Consider the following 19,099-nt stretch of genomic DNA (forward strand, 5'->3'; position numbering starts at 1 on the left):
GCTCGGCTTGGGCATCACTGGGGGCGGGGGTGTGCCGAGTGTCACACCGTCCAGGGTGGCACTTGGGGCGGCCCACACCCAACACACCCCCTTGCTCCACCCCTGCTATAGGGGTGCCAAACCTTCACCCCATGGGCTAATCTTGGACCACAAGGAAGTCAAATTAGGCCCAGGAGGCCATTCAAAAAACCAAAACCACAACCTACAACCAACTGCCAGTCAGCTGATCTCACTCCAATGGGGGAGGTTGACATCAGCTGGTGGGAAGGGGGAGGGGTTGATTCTGCATTGTCTGCATGCACCAGTTCCCCTGCTGGGAAATGATTTATGCAGCCAAAGCAGCAGGATTTAACCACTGCCCATCAGTTGATGTGTGGTGGGGTTAAATCCTGCTCAGTTTGGCTGTGCAGACCTGTTTCCCTGTTGAAAACAGACATGCACAGCCAAAGCTCAGTGTGAGGCTGTTTGAAAGCCCTTTTGCAAACAACCTCGTGCTACTCTTCAAACCTCCACATTTCAAAAGGGCTTTCAGACAGCTCTATGCTGCCCTTTGAAGACCCAGCATTTGGGGCTTCAAAGCACAACATCACCTTACATCACAATGACGTCAGGTGATTGAGAGTTGGGTAGCCCTGAACATGTCAAATTTGGCCCTGCAGGGATGAGAAGATAAGGATCTGGCCTGATGGAAAAGATTTCCTGCCTTTGCAATAGACTACATGCCTCTGGCATCATCCCCCCACAGTCGTATTCAGCTATAGCCCAAACCTAGTGCAATATGACATCATTTTATCTCAAAGGAAATCAGGGTAGGTTGTGAGAGAGATGACTTCTCTGCCAATTTATCTGAACAAGGCATCCAAGCCTGAATCCTAAGCCAGGCTTGTGGTTCTGCCCACTGTATTTTCTGAGCACAATTTGGTAAAAAAAAAGACAGGACACACATTTAACAATTGCAATAAAAAAACAGCTTAGCATTTGGGTGGTTTTCTTTGAGGTGAAATATTGAAGCTTCCCTCTCCCTTCTCAGCTTTTCAAAAGTACCCGTTCTGCCTAGACAGATTAAGCTATTGAGGAGAAAGAGGTGATCCAACACATGTGTAGACAACATGCAGAGAAATGCAAGTCCTCCTTGGCTTGCCTGAGCTGCCAAGGCAAAAAGTAGGTCACAACAAAATGGAGGGGGAGGATTAGGGTGAGCACCAGGGTTTGGACAGGGTTTGACACACCTTTCAGACCCAATGCCAGAATGAGAAAGGCAGAGGCACTTGGAGCAGCCAAGACTAAAACAGGAACAATGATGCCAAGACAGGAAAGCAAGAGATCATGCGTCAGGTGCCTGAAGCCAAATCCAAAGGATATGTCAAAAGGATGAGGAGCCAAAACAAAGATTATCGGGGAGATCTAGCCTTTGAAAGGACTGGCGTCTGAACCAGCCAGAGTCTAGAAAGCAGGAGGTATGAGGGTTGGTGAAGGCAGGAACCTACAGCACAGACTCTTCACGTGGTGGGGATGTGCCCACACAAGAGAAGGAGAAATGCCAGGGTTTTTTGAGGGTGGCATGGAACATTCATGCTCTGAAGATACCTATGGCTTAATGTGCCAACCTTTTGAACTCACTCCTGTCCTAACAGCAGGAGTGTCTTCTGATTGAGTGCACACGAAGCACCAATATCTACCATGTTGGGGGAAAAGCAGCAGCAACAGCTTTAAAGAGCAATTTGAATGAATTTAGACCAACACATCTATCCGGACTGTTTATCTGATGCATAATGAACCTTGCTTGAACTTAATTCCTGCTGTGCTGCACTGAACATTTTTCCTATGGCACTTCTGGTGTTATGCCCTCCTGCACTCCAGCCACAAATTCCTAAGCATTTTGTGTCCTCTTAAAAACTTACAGAATCTTCTGCCTGTGAAGGAGGAGTGCCTAGAACTGTAACTCACACAGAGACAGAGGGATGGACGGGAACCAGTGTGGCATAATGGCTAGAGTGTTGGTCTAGAATTGGGAGATCTGGGTTCAAATACCCACTGCTTTTGTTCACTTGTTATGTTTATCCCAACCTACCTTACAGGGCTGTTGTGAAGATATAAAGTAGGCAGGCGCCAGGTGGGGGAAGGACCTGGTGCACTGTCCTTGGCTCATTGAAAGAAAAGCAGGGCACTGTATACAGTGGTGGAGCTTCATTCTCCAGCACCGGGGGTGGGGAGCAGGCGGGGGCAGGGCTGGCACACGTCCCGGGGGCAGGGCACGCCACCCAAAGGGGCAGGGCACGCATACTGGGGGTGGAGCATGCCACCTGCAGGGGTGTGGCGTGCGTTCTGGGCACGCAGCCTGCGGGGGCGGGGCACCCAGTGCGGGCAGGGGGGCAGCCACGATGGAACCCCACCGGGATCTCGCCAATGGGGGCGGTGCGCTCCCATCGCCCCCACCTTCCTCCACCCCTGACTGTATAAATATAACAAATAACAGTTTTTGCAGTGCACTCTTATGCATGCTTCTTTCTCCTGTGCCACCCACTAAGATCAGTTCCTTTCTTCTACTCTTGCCTGGTTTCTTTACAGCAGCAGGTCCTGGCACATTCTCTCTCCTTGCTCTCTGGCTTTCTTCCTGTTGTCCACTGCATCATCATCATCATCATCATCATCATCATCATCATCTCAAGTTCTTCATGTCTTCATCAATACCCTCTCTCTACTCCTGCTTTCTCCATCTCTCTCTCTCCATCTCTCTCTCTCTCTCTCTCTCTCTCTCTCTCACACACACACACACGGAGGGAGGGAATGAAATGGAAGCAGGTACATGCTACCTGGTCACTGCCACTTGGAGGAGCCCAGAGTGGGAGACACAACACTTTTGGAGAGCTGGGGGGGGGGGGGCGGCAGACCAGGCCCCCTAGTCTCCACCTCACAGTTGACAGACAGAACTGGCAAGTTCTGGTCTTGTTTTCTGAAAGTTGCAGGAGGTTGCAGTTGGTGCGCTGCCATTTGGAGGTGACCAAAGGGTGGTGGGGACCAGGACAAGTGTCCTGTTTTCCAGTCCTAGTGGTCCTACTGCTGCAGGTGGGAACGGAAGGGTAAGTCATCTCATGCAACACTGGCTATCGCCCTAAATCCCTTGCAGAGTTTTGAATGTATTGTGTGTGCTCTTTTCTGCTGTTCTAGAAACAAGCTAAAGCATTAACAATGCCTCGCATGAAACCCATTTTAATTCCAAACCTCGCTGAGTTTGCCATGCCTGTAAAGGGAATAATAGAATTAATTTGCTTGGAGTGGGGCAGCTGCAGTGCAAACTGCACCCCTCCATGCCAGTGGAGAGAACAACATTCAATGGCAACTCATGCCTTCAGGGAAGCCAAAGGACATTTGCACAACAATTACTTATAGGAGGCCTGCCATAGGGCAGCTTCAAATTGCTGTCAGTGCCCCATTACATTCCAGCTGGTGTATATCGCCTTGGGAATATCCTGAATAAGGTTGTCACAATACTGTCTGGAATTTTGTTGATGTCCCTGTATATTAGTTTGCAAAGAAAAGGAAGCCTACAAGGGATTCAAACTTGGTTATTATCGACCCTCCCCAAGTTATTGGAAGCAATATGTGAAGCCGAGCAAAACCCTCCAGAGGTGGCATTGGTTGGCAAGGTTGAGATTCTTAATACTTGAGAGATTAAACTCACTGAAATCAATGGGACTTGCCACTGAATGTATATGGTTAGGATCAGGTTGCAGTTCTTTGCTGGCCATTCAGCAGAGCACTAAGTAACAACAGGAATTGAGTTGTATTATAATGCTCACTTCTAGTTCCTCTTCATTTGGCATCTGCGAAAAGCTGCACGTGGTTTTCTGGAAGTTTACAATTGGCCACACAGAAATGGTGAACATGCTACACTAATTTGCTTTTTAGTGCAATTCTGTGCTCCCCCCCCCCCCGTAAGGGTTTGTGGTGCTCCTCACGAGTAAAAGGCGATGACTCAGGATCTGTATATTTACATCGGTTTTATTATTCAGATGTGTACAAGACAGACCTCCAAATTTCCATGACTGCCTTAGTCACTCTCAGATTCCAGAAGTGGCGCTTTCCGATGGTGCCTCCAACAAAAAATCCTGGGGACCCCCAGACTCCTCCTTTCCTCATTCCGTTTGAGCCCCCTACGTAATCGGGGCGACGGAACTACCATTTCCCCCTCTGTCCCTGAACTGCTTAATTGGTGGCAGGGGCGGAGCAAGGGGGCGGGCCACCCCGGGTACTGCCCTGGGGGGGGGGTGACACACGGGGCAGCGCCCCGCCCCTGCGATTGGCGGCGCCAGTGCGCCACAACTTTTAAGGCTGCAGCGTGCGAATAGCAGCACAGTGTCTGTGCTGCTGTTCGCCCTACAGCCTTAAAACTTGCCGTGCCGCCGCACGGAAGGGGTGCTGGCCGCTCGCACCCGCCATCTTGGGTGGACTGCGCATGTCCGCAGTCTACCTGGGATGCTGCGCGCACGCCGTGACATCAGGGCGCATGCACGCTAGGGAGCGGTGCCCCACCCCCAGGGGGGTGCCGCTGCGTTTTCCGCCCCGGGCGGCAAAGCGGCTCCCTACGCCCCTGATTGGTGGACCCTGCAGCGTCTGACTGCCCTTCTACCACGGAACTCTCCCCCTGCCTGTCACTCCCACAGGAAGTCTCTGGGCTCCTCGGGTGGTGTTGGGTACTCTCAGCATCCCAGGTGCCTCCTCCACCCCAGCCGGCTCTCCGCTGCCTCTGGAGGCTCCCCTGACACCCCACCCCCACCCCAGCTGCACACAATTACTTCCATGCACTCACAATGACCCATCTTCTTAGGTATTACTAGCAGCAGTGAGCAGGTGTGAAGTTGTAGTGTGTCTCTCACTAGATAGCTTTCAAATACAAACATTCCAAATAAGCTGAAACCATCCCTGAAACAAATATATGTGGGCATAACATTTGGGCTTCCGTGCTGGTTTCATTACCATAAGATTTGTGTTTGTAAATGGATACAACCCCCCCCCCCCAGTAGGGTTGTATTGACCTCTGGGGAAATGTTTGTTGTGAACAATGCTTTGTAACCTTCCTTCACCCTACGCGGACACATTCAGTAAAAGAGCAATTAAGAAGACCTGTCAAATGGAAACATCTTCAAATTTGCTTGATTGCTTAAAGTAAACGCTTTGGAAATACAGTTATGCATCTTCTTGCCGCTGGCTGAATTCTGTGTGCATTCACATTAATTTCCTTCCCGATCTTAATACCAAACCCATTGGCACTTCTCGCTAGCTGAGCTGGAAACTCAGCGTTTCTCTAATAGATGTTCATTGAAGAGGACTATAATTTATGCTCACTAGCACTGTCTGAAATGGTTTCTGAAATGGAAAATCAGTCGTCTCCCATTCTCAAAAGAGTTCACCCTCCAAAGCCTGACATTATTCTCTTATTAGCTGGAAGAACCCAATTTACAAGAATGAATTCTAGAACCCAGAGATAGGGAGAATGGTATCCTCCAGATGTTTTGGACTATATAACATCTCTTATACTGCCTCTTGCCAATAGCATCTCATTGTCATGGACTGGCTGGACACAGAAGAATGGTGGCAGGTACCAGCTGGGGAATCCTCAAGGGAAGAAGGCTCAGAGCCCAGGGATTGGTGGTCAGAGGGAGAAGCCTGGGAGCAGCGTGTGTGGGAAGCTGAAGAGGTAACAGGTTTTAGTGAGTAGAGAGAGTTTGTGGCAGAGAGAAGTCCAGTGTCAGAAGCTGAAACAGAAGAGGAGGGAGGCCACGAGGCAGAGATGAGTCAGGCTGGTGAAGAAGCCAGAGTGACTCCTGCTGCTGCTGCAACAAGCTCCCTTCCCCTCTAATCCCCCCCCCAAGAAGTGTGAAGAGGGAGGAGCACAGGTAGCTGCATTGGTGAAGTCTCAGATTGCTTGGGAATTACAGTGGACCCTCTGGATACAAACGTAATTCATTCTGGGGGTCCATCTGCCACCTGAAAAGTCCGTATCCGGAGGTGCGCTTCTGCGCACATGCATGGCACAATACAGCACTTCTGCACATGCTTTACCGCATTAGCAACCTGAAGTTTACATATCCAAAGGGATACATAAGTAGAGGTATGACTGTACCCGGGGAGGAGAAAAAGATTAAGGCCGCTGTGTGAAGGTGGGGACCTTCAGCCTCCACAACTGCTTCATAAGGGCAAAACCTACTGAGAAGAGTTGCTGTGCCCATTAGGCCTGGCACTCTTGAGCAGACCTTGTTTCCGTCCAATAAAGAGTTAATTTCACTTACTCCATGTGATTTATTCCTAACCTAAACTGCTGACACATATCCCCCCCAGTTGCCTCCGGCATGTTTTCAACAAGGGATCCCAAGTAGTGAAAACTCCAAATCAGGCTATGATTGCCATTTATGCAGGTCAAAAGGCGGCACATATTTGTATACAATGGGCATAGGTTAATTCATGTGGATAGTTTCAGATTTCAAAATAATTTCCATAATTTAAATAGAAATATACAGTATTACTTTTCACCTAAATGGGTAAAGACCCTGTGTTGGCTGTCCAGTGCTGTTGATGGGCAAGGGCCCTGCTGGTCTCCCCCCTTAGGGTGCTTTATTTTTCAAATGGACTTGAACCAGTTGGACTGTTCCCCTATGAAGCTGGACACAATGCCACTCTAGCTTCATGTGGTAGATTGCAATCCTTCAGGCATCCTTGGCCCAGTCAGTTTAGATTCACATTTCAGGATTGAAGGGTGCTCATTAGGATAAAAGTACAAACATGCATTCTTACCTAGGATGGCAGGAGAGGAATTGGCTGGAGCTATCGCGAGTCTGAATGGGGAGGCAATGCAGGAGAGAAGAAGCATATGGTAAATTAGGCGATTCAAAGCTGAACTTCTGCAGAAGTCAATACTTCCGGCAAAGGGCCTCCGAGTAGGAACATAAAAGCATAGTTCTATCTCCAAATTGGCCACTGGCAACCTCTGCGGAAAGGAGCCAGGAAGGGGGCTGAGGTGGGGAGCTGTGTGACCCTTTCCCTCACACAGTTCATTGATTTCTTTGCTTTATAATTCAGGGCTTTCCATTGCCCTTTGACACCAAATTAAAGTTTAATTCAGATGGAGATGGAAGCATCCCCCCCTTGCAGGTTCACTGCTGAGGCATCAATAAGATCTTCTGGGAGTTAATTACACAGTAATTCTTTCGCAGCTCAACACAGCTCATTAAATCCCTTCTCTGCCCCTCCCTTGATAAGCTCTCCCCCCCACCCCAAATGACTGAACTGTTTGCAGACAATAATAGGAGCAGCTTTCCTGCTCCTGTTTGAACCCTTATATCTTCTTCCTCTTCTCTCCCCCACCCCTGCCCCTGCTAAATAGTACTCAGACCTTCCTTTTCTGCTGATAGCAGATTTGATTTGCATTCTGCCAGAGGGTGGGGAAATGCTATCAGCCTCACCAAGGAGGACAGTAAAACAAACCGGCCAATTAGTCATGTACTGCCAGTCCTGGATTCCTTTTGACAGAGCCATTAACATACATAAATAGAAAATCCACATCAGACTTTGTACTTTTAAAAGGCAAAATTAACATCCCATTAGTACTCAGGGCGAGTAAGAACAAGGAGATCAATGGCAGCTGTGTAATTCATCATGGTAATTAAATGGATTTAAGTACTGTACTAATCTGAGGACAACTGAGGAATTGGTTTGATATCAGGAGGAAATAAAGGAGGGCAAGGAAACAGCCTTCATCCCTCTCCAGAGAGAAGAGACAGCATTACATGAGTGGGATCTGTTTGTCCACCAAAACTTATTTAACACCCCATCGTCACTCTCTTCCATTCTGCTGTAGCAGAGAAGGAGACACCACAGTTCTCGGACCTTGTGCCATGAGAGGACTATTGGTGTGATTAAAAATATATATAATTTAAGAGAGCCAGTGTGAGGACATGTGCTATTTTGCAGCAATGGCCAACTCTGCTATTAAAAGCCCCGCTCGATGGCCATTGGGGGCCACCTAGTTCAGCACTCTGTTCATGCAGTGGCCAAACACATGCCTATCTATGGGAAGCCCACAAGCAGGACCTGAGCACAGCAGTGCTCTCCACACCTGCAGTTTCCACAAATGACTCACGTCCTCCAACAACAGAACAGAACAAGAGTGAGACACTTAGCCTTTGGAGGTGGGTGTTTTGGAACTGTCCTGTCCTCACTGGGCACCAGAGTAAGCCAGGGACTTGCCAGCAGCCACACCCAGGGGACAGTAACCAGAGCACTATCCGGTCCAAGCAAGCAAGGTGCACCACAAAGGGCCAAATGAGAGTCAGGGTCGGCCAATCCACTTGGACAGAGTTAGTTCACACAGACTGTTCCAATCAGCCTCTTCTCAGCCTCCTCCCAGGATCCTGACACTTCACCCCCAAATGGAGCCTGACCCAGGACTTAACCTCCTACTTCTCCTTTGATGAGGAGTCCCCGGGCCGAGGCATGACAGGAACGAGCAACAGTCCCCCAACCTGAGCCCATAAGCTTGCCTGCTGCTGAAGATACGCTGTTATTTTCCATACTCTGCAGTGACACATTTCCAGAGATGAGTAGTATGTGCTTTCCATTCCAATTGAGAGAATAAATACTGTAGCACATTAGCAGTCTCCTTTCTCCATTTGACTGGGAGAACACCAAATGTTTCAGAAGCTTATTGTAGAAAATGAAACTAGGCACCTGTGACTATCCTTGCGAGAGAGCGTATTCCTGACTTGCTCGGTTTCAATACGGCTAAGGGATCTGAGGTCAGATTCACACCATATGTTTAAAGCCCTATGATCCCACTTTAAACAGCCATGGATTCCCCCAAAGAACCCTGGGAGCTGTAGTTTGTTAAGGGTGCTAAGAGATGCTATGTGACCCCTATATTCCCCCAGAGCGACAATTCCCATAGTGGTTTAAAAACCAATCCCTCTTCACAGGGAACTCTGGGCATGGGAGCTCAGTGACGGGAACAGGGGTCTCCTAACAACTCTCAGCACCGTTAGCAAACTACAGCTCCCGAGGTTCTTTGAGGGAAGCCATGACTGTTTAAACTGGTATCAAGGTGTTTTAAATGTATGGTGTGGGTGTAGCCCGAACTGACCAAGAATATATGAGATCAGCTGCAAACTTCAATAGTAATCCTTCTATCAAATGCTGGATGTGTTCAGTATCCAGTCCACACTACCTACCGGTATCTTTCTTTTACTTTCTTTTTAAAAACATTGCTAAGCTCCTGGACTCTGTGACATCTTAAAGGCAGTCAGGAGACCCCTGGAGCTGCTACTAGATCATGTGCTTTGGTTCACATACCCTTGAGAGGCGGGGAGACAGAAAGAAACCTTAGCCGCGCACTGGCAATAGATTGCGACATGTAATGCATTTTATTTCATGTAGAATTAAACCTAATTGGAAGCGGCATGTCTGGGAGGCGAGCGTGTGGAGAGTGGCGGCACTCAAGGGAATAGGGTTAGACAAAACAGATTTGTTCTGAGGTTTCTTCTCTTTGGCAAGCTAAGAGTGTAGCTAACTAAGCAGCTTCCTGTGGCATCAGGTACGGCCCAGAGGGACCGCGCTAGACGATTACATAGTGGCAGCGAGAGAGATAAAACGAAGCCTGATCGTTTTGCAATCCTCATCTCCCAATACCAAATTTGTAGAATCGTCTGTGCTTGGGGCTTAATTTCAGCCGTCTTGTTTATCACATTTTTATCCCAACCTTCCTCCAAGGACCTTAACTCTCTCCCCCTCTCCATTTTATTTCCCCAATACGTGAGATGGATTGCGCAGACCCAAGGTCACTTATGAGCTTAATGGCTGGAGGTGGATGAAACCAAGGACTCCTCAATGCTTCTTCTAACTGCTACGCCACTCAGTCCCAATTGTTCTCGAATGCATGAATCAGGAATCACAGTGTGTGTGTGTGTGTTTCTGGGAATACACAGAGGGTCTTCTTTTCCATATTAGAGAGGCACCACAACATCTGTTGTTTTTTCAGTATGCCATATTCACTGCCTTAAATTGTGTTCTCGATGTAGCACAGATTGCGTTGGTCTGTAGTTGCTACAGATCTTGTGTGGATGGTAGGTAAGGCACCCCTGGACAGTTAAGTCCAGTCAAAAGCAACTATGGGGTGTGGTGCTCATCTTGCTTTTCAGGCCGAGGGAGCCGGCGTTTGTCCACAGACAGCTTTCTGGGTCACGTGGCCAGCATGACTAAACTGCTTCAGGCGCAACAGAACACCATGAAGGAAACCAGAGCGCACAGAAACGCCGTTTACCTTCCTGCTGCAGCGGTACCTATTTATCTACTTGCACTGGTGTGCTTTCAAACTGCTAAGTTGGCAGAAACTGGGACAGAGCAACGGAAGCTTACCCCGTCACACGGATTCGAACCACCGACCTTCTGATCGGCAAGTCCAAGAGGCTCAGTGGTTTATACCACAGTGCCACCCTTGTCCCCTGGATGGTACTGACTAGTGACGGAGGACTTCTAAGCACTAGGCCTGGGCAATATCTGCTATTCAACATCATTTTGTATCACTAGCCAAACATCACTCCCTTGGCAGGAATGGTGGTGGTTTCACCTCGGTGCCTCATAGGGTCGGGCCTGATGGAGCTAGTTCATTCCTTGGCACGCTGGGTGCTGGCAGCGGATGGAGGCCTGGAACTACAAGGGACAAACGAGCTCCATGGGCCATGGTGCCTCGCAGCTCGTTGCTCCCTCAGTTTGAGGACCAGAGTGCAATGGTGCCTTTACCCAGTGGTATATTGCGGGTGAAACTGAAGCCACTTCTCAGGAGTGGCAGTGGTTTCATCCCTGATATACTGCCAGGTGAAGGTGCCATTGAGCTCTGGCACTCAAATCAGTCCTGGGTGGTGTATCGATACACTGCCCTGGCCTACTAAGGACCTGCGATCGCAGGATAGGGTGGTTAGGAGAAGTAAGTGTGGTGTAGTGGTCAGAGTCTTGGAATGGGACCTAGGAGACCAGGGTTCAAACCCCCGTTTGGCCATGAAGATCACTGGGTGAGCTCGGGCCGGTTTCTCAGCCTAACCTACCTCACAGGGTTGTTAACGGGGTAAAATGGGGAGTTAGAGAAACATGTATGCCACCTTGAACTTGGAGGAAAGGTGGGATATAAATATGATAGATAGAAAGATTATGTTTTATGTTGAAAAAGACTTATTTTTTTTAGTTTTAATATACATATAAGCAGCATTTTTTGGGGGCAGTGTACCTAGAAAATCCTGCTGGCATCCCATAGCTCAGAGTAAGCCCTGGCAACAAGGGCTAGAGTTTGTCAACTTAATTCAACTTAAATTGACATCTGTACATATACCTGTAAATGTATGTCATCTGGGACGGTGCCTCATGTCTTTTAAACATCTAGCAACATCCCTGCAGGACAGACAAAAGATAGAACTTCTTCACACAATCCATGGATTAATTTATGGAATTCATTGGCACTGACACAAGATATGGTGATGGCTTTTCGGCTTAGCTGTCTTTAAAAATGGATCAGATGAAATAATGAAAGATGGGTGTGTGACAGAAATTGGCTACATTTATAACATCTGTCAGTTAAACAAGACAGAGTTAATATTTTTAAGGGCTGGGGAGGTGGAGGGGTGGTGCAGGAGAATCACATTCTCCAGCTGCCTGTGTACTTGAATGTGTGTTAATGTCATTCCCTTTGTGTATCAAAGTGTGTTACCCAGAAGCAGAAACCTCCAAATGCCCTTCTCCTCTTGCTGGCTTTTTGCTCAGTCTTTTGTTGGTGGGCCTGGTTCATGCAGGTACTCAGCTGTGGATTGACTGGGGCAACTTACCACCTCTCTATATTAGGAGAAAAGAGTTCACAGTAGTTTGTACTTCAAGAACCCAGTAGACCACCTGGTGACAAATGAGAGACAAAAGAAAGTGGCGGCGGCTGAAAATTTTGCTAAATGCTGGTCTCCCACCGACATCTGACTCTTCTACGCAGAACCTGAAGTATAGGTAGGAGAAAGTTAATGTCAAAAGCTAATACTATACTCACCTGCCCTTTGCCAACTTTGAGTGGGAAAAAGGACAGCAGCTTTCGCTAAGCGGACCAAGCAAACTCTGCAGTTGATGCCTGAAGCATGGATGAGTTTCTGCCAATTCTACTGGTCTAGGCAGCACATTCAAAGCAGTTACATACTTTAGATTCTTTGGAAGGGCAGCCACTGAACTGGCCCACTTTATCTGTCTTTTGTCTTTGTTTGTTGAAATGTTCACTCCACATACCGACAGGGAATGTGCTCCTAGCAGCTGCTTGTGTACCTCTAAACCAATAAATAAAACAATTGCTGCAATTGCTGCATCCTCCTCAAAGGCACCATAGTATGCAGATTATGGGTAACATACCTTACGGAGGGGTGGGGTGGGCAATCTGCGCCTCCCCATATTGCTAAACCACCAACTCCTATCAATCCTAGGCAGCAGCATTAGGAATGCTGGGAGTTGTAGAGCAGCAAAATCTGGAGCTTTTGCACCTCTGCTTGCAGCATGATCCTAAGCATGACACACCTGGCCCTGGCTCTTTATGTGCCCAGATCTCACCTTGCTGGAGCATGAAGGCAAGTTATACCTACCAAAAGGTGGCGGCACTCCTTGAACTGTACAGCAAAGCTGACAAACAAAAGGCTGTGGTATATAAGGATAAAGGCAGAGGTAGATGGGTGGGGTTGGGATTAATTCTGAATTCCCTGACTTGCACATTACTGTATAGTTATATGCTGTGGTTATATGCTGCCTGGTAAGGTAAGCAAACAGGGCATTTTCTTCTTACAGCAATACCTTAGGGCGAAATTACATACTGACATCATCCATGGTTTCTTTTTATTTTTTTAAAAAAGAAAAAATTAAAGCATTAATAATGTAACCTGTTGTTTGGCCCTAACTCTTGGAAGTGCTGCAGGGGTTTCAGAACACAAAAACAAAGAATGATTTTTCTAAGGATGTTTTTAAAGCACTAGCTTCCATTTTCACATATCAGACATCTGTCAATGAAGTTCAAATTTGCAAAATGGTTTGCAAATGGGTTCTTTGCTTATTTAGACTGGAAAGTTGTGGGGTGGGGCATTTCAAGAAAGGGCACACTACAGCTCTTATATATAGGAGTTTCTACAGTTTGATTAAATCCAAGCAATTCACTTTAAACCTTTTGAAAAATGAAACACTCGTTTAATAGCCCTCCCTCTATTTTCCTTCTCATTAACACAGAGTTGGCTTTTTCTTAGCCCTTAGCCCTGTAGCCAGGAAGACAGACAAGAAGTTGCTTGTTTGGCTGTCAGAAAAACCACGCTTTGGCTAGCCTCTGCGATTTGTTCAAGCCTGGGAATCTGAATTTTTCCATCCAGAGAGTGATCAAAGGGGAAAACTAATGTAGCCTCCTGTATGTATCCACAACACAATCCCTCTCTATATTCATCTTCCACAAGCATTGTCATTCAGCAAGAAATGTAGGTGGGTGGGGAAGCATTTGGAGGGGGCACCCAAACTTCAAAGGCCAAAGGAATGTTTAAAATTCCTCTTTAGAATGTTTGGATAATGTTTGCAGCTTTGGCTAATTGCTAAACTAAGGGACGGGTGTCCTTGGCAGGGTCAATTGCCATACCATTTGCAGTTGGGACCTGATATTTCTGTGGTCTTGAGGCAAAGAAAGCAAGCAAAGAGGTGAGCGTATTTCGTTGGGCACAGCCCAAAGTCTTCCATGATTGTTTAATTAGTGAAAGGCCTGGATGAAGAGGTATGTTTTATTCCTGGCACCTAAAGATACGTAATGAAGGCATCACACCAGGAGCCAACACAGAAAAGACCCGTTCTCAGGTTGCCACCCTCCAGACCTCTCACAGAGGAGGCAAGTGAAGCAGGGCCTCAGATGATGATCACAGGATCTGGGTTGGTTCATATGGGGAGAGGCGGTCCTTGAGGTATTGCAGTTCTGAGCCATTTTAAGTTAAGTACTTTCAATTGGGCCAGGAAACTAACTGACAGCCAGTTCAGTCAGGTCAAGATTGGCATTATATGCTCAAACCTTTTTGAAGCTGATGGAAGGCACTCCATGCCATCAAGGCCACCTGACCCTCAAGCAACAGCAATGGATCTAGAGCAGGGGTCAGCAACCTTTTTCAGCCGTGGGCCTGTCCACCGTCCCTCAGACCATGTGGTGGGCCAGACTATATTTTGAAAAATATATATGAATGAATTCCTATGCCCGACAAATAATCCAGAGATGCATTTTAAATAAAAGCACACATTCTACTCATGGAAAACAAAATCGAAAATTCTTTCTAGTAGCACCTTAGAGACCAACTGAGTTTGTTCCTGGTATGAGCTTTCGTGTGCTTGCACACTTCTTCAGATACTTCTTCAGCTTTCGTGTGCATGCACACGAAAGCTCATACCAGGAACAAACTCAGTTGGTCTCTAAGGTGCTACTAGAAAGAATTTTCGATTTTGTTTTGACTATGGCAGACCAACACGGCTACCCACCTGTAACTGGTACTCATGGAAAAACATGCTGATTCCCAGGCCGGATTGAGAAGGCGATTGGGCCACATCCGGCCCCTGGGCCTTAGGTTGCCTACCCCGATTTAGAAGTACCCCCAAGGTACACACCTGCTCCTTCAAAGGGAGTGTAACCCCATCAAGAGCAGGCCACTTCCCAATCTAGGGAATCACGAACACTGTAATAGTGCCTCAGTCTTATATGGATTAAGCTTCAGTTTATTGGCTCTCATCCAGTCCATTAGTGAGGCAAGACAATGGTCCAGCACATCCCCTGACACACCTGCAGATGTAAAGGACAATGTACTCCAAACCTGCAGACAACTCCTAATTCCCTCATAGAGTTGGATTTAGTTTTAGCTCTCTGTTTCTATTTATCAGTTATTGTGTACTTTGCATAGATACCATGCACATGCACATAACATTCCCCCAAAGAATCCTGGGAACTGAAGCTTTTAAAGGGTCCTGGGAACAGTCGCTCTGTGCACTATATTTCCCACATGCTTTAAATGTGTGGTGTGTGTATACAGCTCAATTGTTATGTGTTAATGCATATTGCAAACTGCCTTGGGGACCCCTTGAGGGTTGAAAAATGAAGTAGGGGAACAAACAATTCGTTAAATAAATAAAGCCATCTGAATTCATTTCAGCTTGGTATGTTCTGACCCATCTCTCCCTCACACTCAGGATTTACAGTCGTACCTTGGTTCTCGAACGCCTTGGTACTCGTACGTTTTGGCTCCCGAACGCCGAAAACCCGGAAGTAAATGTTCCGGTTTTCGAAATTTTTGGGAAGCCGAACGGCTGAAGTGGCTTTCGCTTGAGTGCAGGAAGCTCATGCAGCCAATTGGAAGCCGCAACATGGTTTTTGAACAGTTTCGGGAGTCGAACGGACTCCCGGAATGGATTAGGTTTGAGAACCAAGGTTCCACGGTATTGTCAATATAAAAAAGCATCTTGTGGTACCTCATACATTCCAACATTTCTCCAATGAAAATAGAGATGTCTTAAGGAAAAGGACATTCCGGGATCAAATCAGAAATCCGGGACTGTCCCTGGAAAATAGGGACACTTGGAGGGTCGGGCCCACAAACTTTTGTGGACTATGACATACTTTGCTGCATGACTTCTGCGTGTCTCATTTCCCCTGTAACTTAACTCTCATTCTCTAACTTCAGAAGCTTATTTTTAGCTCCTGTATCTGGGTAACTTACAAATGGCTCACCTGGCCTAATTAATTCCAGATTTTTCTTCAGCGGCCTTTATAGATACCAGCAAATGCAATTATTTTTGAAAGGCCACAGATCACCACAAAGTGAGTTAACAGCAGAGGTTCCATGGGGACGTTCATATCTGCAATGTTATGGGATTATTCTCTCTCTCTCTCACCGCTTAGAGCCGCTCCTTTGCTATATCTATACCTTTTATCAGAAATGGCCTCGTCAGACATCATGCTGGGAAATGCTATGGAAAGATGAGAAATTAGATTACCATACCTACAGGATGATAAGGCAAGGCAGAGTAAAGGAAAAGGGGGGGGGCGGTAAAGAAAAGGGCGTGCTCCCTTTCACAGCCTGATAGTTTCATATTTTAAAATCATTTTTATTCCGTTCCGCATCCCTGGGCTATGACACCGCAGAGCGGCATCCATTTGATCTCTTCAGCAGTTGCCAAATAACCTTCCTCGAGGGCACCCGTGATTGGCTCTGCTTGTTGCTTTTCTGCTCAGAACACAAAGTTCATCCTGTTCTCATCAATGGATAATGCATTCTCAGTTCTGCATCGGCACAGGATGTTGAGTGTATCTCCAGTTCTTTGGAGGGGGAAAGTCGAAGACATCTCTACTTTAACTCACAGGAAGAAGCCCAACCTAGGGATGCAAAGCAAAGCAATCTACCCGTTGTGTTTAAAACCTCCTGAATGGTTTTTAGATGCAAAGAGAGAGGAACCTTGAACTTCTCTGTACAATGGCATTTGCTGGCTTAATTTAAGCCATGTCTGCCACTGATGCTTACTCAATTTCCTGTCTTTTTGTGCATGTTGTGCGGTTTGGTTCTAATTGCTTGGAGCATATTTCTGTCTGGCCATCTGCCCTCATTCCGGTCCTCCTGTATTCTCTGTCTAGATAGATGTCACTGCGGACTTTCCACTTTGCTTTTGGGACCCACTGGAGGCAAATTATCCCTCCATGTCCTTGAATGTTCTGTTCCTGTGTTGCTCACAAGTGCCAACATTATATCCAAATTACAAGCAGCATCTGCCCCTGAGGGGTTTGTAGCCCTGAGGTTTTTACTTTGCAAGATCAAAGCCAAATAAAAATGTCTCTGTTTCAAGCTTGTAACTTGCGCTTACTTACTTTCCTGTTCGTTTCCTGATTTGGCACAGGCTGTCTGTGATCAGCTTGGGTGACTCATTGAGTTTCTTTAGGTCTGCACCTCAAAAGACAGGATAAAAGCAGTTCCTTACTTTCTATGATGCTGTCAGGATAAATAAATACACTCATGAGAGTGACAGATATAGGAACAGGCTGTGATTGTGCATCAAGTAGTATAAATCTGCCCTGTTGATTTTACTTTTCACATAGCCCATTGCTTCTCTTCCTCCTCCTCCTTTCTGTCATCGTCCGTATCATTTGCCACAGAGGAGATACTGTGCTGGATTATCAATGGGCAAAGTGTTCCTTCTGCCCTGCCCCACAACACCCATGAGACCCTTGTAAGAAAGAATATTAGCAGGAAATCAATCTTTTAGTGTGGCAGCACCTACACGTTGGAACTCCCTGCCTGTTGACATCAGGCAGGTGCCTTCACTGTACTCTTTTTGCTACCTGCTAGAAACATTTTTGTTTAGACAAGCCTACCCAGATATGTAGCATGTTGGTGTGTGTGTTTTTAATCTGTTTTTAGTTTATCATCGTTTTTTATGTTTTAAATAGTTGTTTTAACTGTTTTTATCAATAATTTTATTGGTTTATTCTTTTTGTAAAGTGCCTTGCAGTTTTATACTGTCAAGCATTGTATACATTTTATGAACTAAATAAAATTAAAGAGGCGCTACCCCAAAAAAGTTGCTTTCTTTGACATTTGTGGCAGGAACACAGATGTCTTTGACTTTTAGTCTTCTTTAAAATGTTGAGGTTTCATTGTCTTAAAATTTTGTAAGTAATCATTTTACTTGAATTTTAGTTTGGCCAGAAAGTGACCTAGAAAAAAACTCTTAACATCAAGAATTCTTCTTCTTCTTCTTCTTCTTCTTCTTCTTCTTCTTCTTCTTCTTCTTCTTCTTCTTCTTCTCTAAAACACTATGCATACTTCCAGATATAATGAAAGAGGAGGTATTTTGTCAACCCATGTATAGCCAATAGGCCATGATTATGCACAGTGAGAAAGTCAGACTGAGCGTGCATACCTCTTCATAACATAACATTTGCATCGGGCCTTTACATGAAAAGCTGTTTCCTGGATGTTATGTAGGTTAATGCATGCCTATGTATGATGAACTTTATTTGTGCAGACACTGTGTAAATATTTATTCCATGTGTAGATTCCAGCAGGCCTGAAAGTAGGGCGGGCATATCTGGTGAGTGAACTGTTGTATTTGTTCTTATGTGGTGATGGCTACCAACTTGCAAGGCATTACAAGAGGGTTAGGCAAATTTGTGGAAGATAAGATGGTCAATGGCTTAAGACACAAGGGCTATGTTCTCCTCTAGCATATCTTCCAAGTGTCCCAGTTTTCCAGGGACAGTCCCGGAATTACGAAATTTGTTTTGATCCCAGAAAGTCCCTATTTCCCCTGCTGGTGCTGCCACCACCAAGGTTAGGGAGGAGGATGAGCCAGGGCTTGCCCCGAGTGGCGGCTGCAGTGGCAAAGGAACATCCTGGTGCCTCTCCATGGCCACTACTGCTGGCCTCCTCCCTTGGGCAGCTTGTAGCGGCTGCGGGAAAGGAGAAGGAGAGGCTGTTGCCACAGACCTAGCCCTCATAACACACCAGCTCCGAAGGGCAGGCAGAGGGCAGGGCCACCCTGGGTGGGAATATTACTTTCTGTTCTTTAGAATATATGCCAAAGTCTTTTCCTTCACTAGTGGCCTTTGCAGATTCCCCTGTACTGTTTATTCTAGTGTCATCTCTGCTTCTCCAGATTAGAATTCTCAGCAGATATTTTGCCGTGCTGCTTTGCATCCTTGGTGGCCAGCAGCTGGGTAGCTTGCTCAATATTGAATCAAGCTCAACCCCTTGGCTGCTCTCCCCGCCCCCTTTTCCTCCTATCATACTTTGCCGATGACTTTTCCACTCTCTGCAAATCTTGCCTCTGAAATTCAAATCAAGGCCGTGCTCCCTGTGCTGGCAGCAATCCAATAGAAGGAACAGATCAGCCAATAAAGGTGAGTTTTGATGAGAAGAGAAATTGATCTGCTGCCCTGAAGGGGATTCAGACTGGGGAAAGTCAGTATTTAATTTTATCCGATATATTCCACCTTTTCACCCTTCGTCCCCACCCCCTGCATCTCATCAAAACACTTGCCTTCTTT

This window comes from Lacerta agilis, chromosome 11, assembly GCF_009819535.1.
Source record: "Lacerta agilis isolate rLacAgi1 chromosome 11, rLacAgi1.pri, whole genome shotgun sequence".
Lineage (NCBI taxonomy): Eukaryota > Metazoa > Chordata > Lepidosauria > Squamata > Lacertidae > Lacerta > Lacerta agilis.